This window comes from Symphalangus syndactylus, chromosome 1 (genome assembly GCF_028878055.3).
Source record: "Symphalangus syndactylus isolate Jambi chromosome 1, NHGRI_mSymSyn1-v2.1_pri, whole genome shotgun sequence".
Taxonomy (NCBI): Eukaryota; Metazoa; Chordata; class Mammalia; order Primates; family Hylobatidae; genus Symphalangus; species Symphalangus syndactylus.
In genome coordinates this window covers 38,016,424-38,020,263 of record NC_072423.2, presented here as the reverse complement: position 1 = coordinate 38,020,263, position 3,840 = coordinate 38,016,424, and the positions used below count along the sequence as shown (strand labels likewise).

The following is a 3,840-nucleotide window of genomic DNA, read 5'->3' as shown; positions in this document are numbered from 1 at the left end:
AAACAGAAAGAACAACCCTAAAATTATTATATAGAACCACAGAAGACCCTGAATAGTCAAAGCAATCCTGAGCCAAAAGAACAAAGCTGGGGATATCACACTACCTGACTTCAAAATATACTACAAAGCTATAGTAACCAAAACAGCATGGTGCTGGCTTAAATACAGACACATAGACCAATAGAAAAGAATAAATTAAGAACCCAAAAATAGTTCTTTGGCCCTGAGGTCCTACAAGCGGCCCCAGGAGTACAGGTACTCAGGGAGGCTGCACAGCCCCAGGCCTGTATCAATCACCATGTCCTGCTTGGAGCCACACACAAGCCACATGTTGGCATGGTTGCCCAACTCATAGAAGTGTTCTTGAATCCAGAAGATATTATCACCTAGAGACTTGTGGGTGTACCAATCGAGCGCTGACATGCTGGGCAGGAGTGCAGCCAGGCAGATGCCTTTCAGAACTTGCCCACTCGTTTAGTATAACTAGTTCTGATGGCTGGGAATGAAGGAAGAGGAGGATGTGCTGCTTATACCTTTAATATTGAGGCTGTTGGATTTAGCAAAGGTGAAAAGTTACCTTATGTAGTGTTGAAACCACCCCCACTATTTCCTGATGCAGATTATAAATCAGTGCCACTGAAAACAGAAGATGAAGAATATATGCTAGCTTTGAAACAGGAGTTGAGAGAAACAATGAAAAGAATGCCTTATTTTATTGAAACAACTGAAGAAAGACAAGATATTGAAGGTATAGTAAAAGATACATGAAGGTATATAAAGAAGAATGGATACCAGATTGGAGAAGACTTCCAAGAGAGATAATGCCAAGAAATAAATGTAAAAACACAGGCCCAAAACCCAAAAAAGCAAAAGACGCAGGCAAAGGCACTTCACTAATACTTCAGATGTGTTGAAAAAAATTGAGAAATTGGGAAAGAAAGGTGACGGTGAAAATTCAGATGAGGAAAATGAAAAGAAAGAAGGAAGCAAAGAGGAAAGTAAAGAAGGTGGTGACGACGATGACGATGATGCTGCAGAACAGGAGGGATATGATAAAGAAGAGCAAGAAGAGGAAAATGACTACATTAATTCATACTTTGAAGATGGAAATGATTTTGGCCCAGACAGTGATGACAACATGGATGAAGCAACCTATTAGGCATGAAATCTTTCAAAAAATATTTTTATGATGCAGCTTCTGAACATTTAGACAGATTTGTTTTGTATTTTTTTCCGATAAGGAATAAGTATTTTTGTTTCTGGTTTTTTTTTTTTTTTTTTTTTTTTTTTTTTTTGAGACGGAGTCTTGCTCTGTACCCCAGGCTGGAGTGCAGTGGCGCGATTTCGGCTCACTGCAAGCTCGGCCTCCCGGGTTCACGCCATTCTCCTGCCTCAGCCTCCCGAGTAGCTGGGACTACAGGCGCCCGCCAACACGCCCGGCTAATTTTTTTCTTTGTATTTTTTTTAGTAGAGACGGGGTTTCACCGTGTTAGTCAGGATGGTCTCGATCTCCTGACCTCGTGATCCGCCCGCCTCGGCCTCCCAAAGTGCTGGGATTACAGGCTTGAGCCACCGCGCCCGGCCTTTTTTTTTTTTTTTTTGGACAAATATTTGTTACCAAAATATTCAAAACCACTTTGAGTTTACATACTAATTACCTTACAAATTAGTCCCTGACACTCTGACCTTCCTTCTAAACACCTCTGCCATCTCTCTTATGTACTCTTGTGGGGTTTTTTGTATTATTTGAATATGAATGTGCCTAAAGAATTTTTGCTCTCTTAATCTATGTATACATACTTGAAGAAATCATGCTTGCTTAACTGCTGATCTTTTGTAAAACTATTGCTAGTCATAGTGGATTTCTATAACCTGAAAGTTGATATAATACAGCACATGGAGCACTTTAAAAACAAAGAAACTTGAAAGTAATTTTATTTTTTACTTTTACATGGTATGTTCTAGACTACTGCATTATGAATACATAAACCAACCTGGGCTCTTATAAGTACAGAATTGTGAAATAGAGGTTTTGTGATAGAAAACATGCACACAGGGAAAAATACCAAACTGAACCATATAAATTTCACAGCTCACATCTTAGACAGTACAAAGAAACTTTCACGTGGGGTGAATATTATAAATACTTGAATTGGGGACTAACTTAATACCGTATGATATATGAATTAATTATTCCACTGTAATAACTTTGACATCTTCAAATAGTTGGGCTTATGAAAAATTTGACTAAGACATTTTAATTTTAAACTTTATGTAAGTGTGAAATAAGTTCTGGTCATATAAATATCACTGTAGAATGCATGTGTGTGAACTCTATGAAGTGTGGTGGCCTTTTATGTTTCAGAGTAGTCAAGCTGTACAATTGATTTATATAAAAATGCAAAATGAAATCAGGTCATTTTGAAATTAAGAGTAATTTTTTTGTCGTTTAAAGCTAGCTCCCCTAACTTTATATATTTTTCGGGAAAAATACCTAAAAACCTCAACCTACAAAGACTCACAAATGCCAAAAATTTTCAAGGAAATTTATATTATATATTTCAAAAATGATTTATCAATGTTATCTACCAAAAGAAATAATTTTATTTTTCCCCTTTGGGAAGATATTATCCTCTAATGTGAGAATCAGATCCCTAGATTCTATTTCTACCTGTACTATTAAACTCAACCTTGAGCCTGAAAGAAAAAAAAGAACCCAGAAATAAATTAATGTATTTACAGCCAATGGATTTTTGACAAAGACACCAAGAACATACACTGGGGAAAAGACAGTCTCTCCAATACATGTTGCTAAGAAAGTTAGATATTTGTATGCAGAAGAATGAAACTAGACCCCTATCTCTCACTGTATACAAACATCAACTGAAAATGGATTAAAGACTTAAATCTGAAGACATGAAACTACGAAACCACTAGAAAGAAACATGGGGAAATGCTTCCTGACATTAGTCTGAGCAAAAATTTTTTTTAATAAGATCTCGAAAACACAAGCAACAAAAGCAAAATAGATAAAGGGATTCTATCAAACTAAAAAGCTTCTGCACAGCAAGGTAAACAATCAATAGAGTAAAGTGACAACCTGTAGAAGAGTAGAAAATATTTGAAATTGTGCATCCAGCAAGGGATTAATAAGCAGGACACATGGAACTCAAACAACTCAACAGCAAAAAAGCAAGTAACCAGATTTTAAAATGAGTACATGAGCTAGTGATTGTGTGCCTGCAGTCCCAGCTGCTTGGGAGGCTGAGGCAGATAGTTGTTCGAGCCCAGGAGTTCAAGTCCAGCCTGGGCAACAAAGCAAGACTCTCATATTCAAAAAAATAAAAGGGCAAATGATCTAATAGACATTTCTCAAAAGAAGAAAAACAAATGGCCAACAGGTATATGAAAAATGCTCAACATTGCTAATCATTAGGAAAATGCAAATCAAAACCACAATAAGATATCCTGATCAAAAAGACAAAAAAATAACAAATGTTGGCAAGCATGCAGAGAAAGGGGAATTCTTATACACTGTCAGTGGGAAATTACATTAATATGGCCATTATGGAAAACAGTGTGGAGGTTCCTCAAAAAACTAAAAACAGAAATACCACAGGATCCACTAATCCCTCCACAAATGAAAGAAAACCAGTATATGAAAGAGATGTCTGCACTCCATGTGTATTTCTGCACTATTCCCAATAGCCAAGATACAGAATCAAGCTAAGTGACCATCAACAAATGAACAGATAAAGAAAATGTGTGTGCGTGTGTGTGTGTGTGTGTACATATACAAATATATGTATATGTATATGTATATGTATATATACGATGGAA

At 36.6% G+C, this 3,840-nt stretch overlaps 1 pseudogene; it reads left to right on the top strand.

Moving 5' to 3' along the window:
* Positions 1-492: 492 nt before the first annotated feature.
* On the top strand, positions 493-1,202 carry LOC129489571 (DNA-directed RNA polymerase III subunit RPC7-like; annotated as a pseudogene).
* The last annotated feature ends 2,638 nt before the right edge of the window (positions 1,203-3,840 follow it).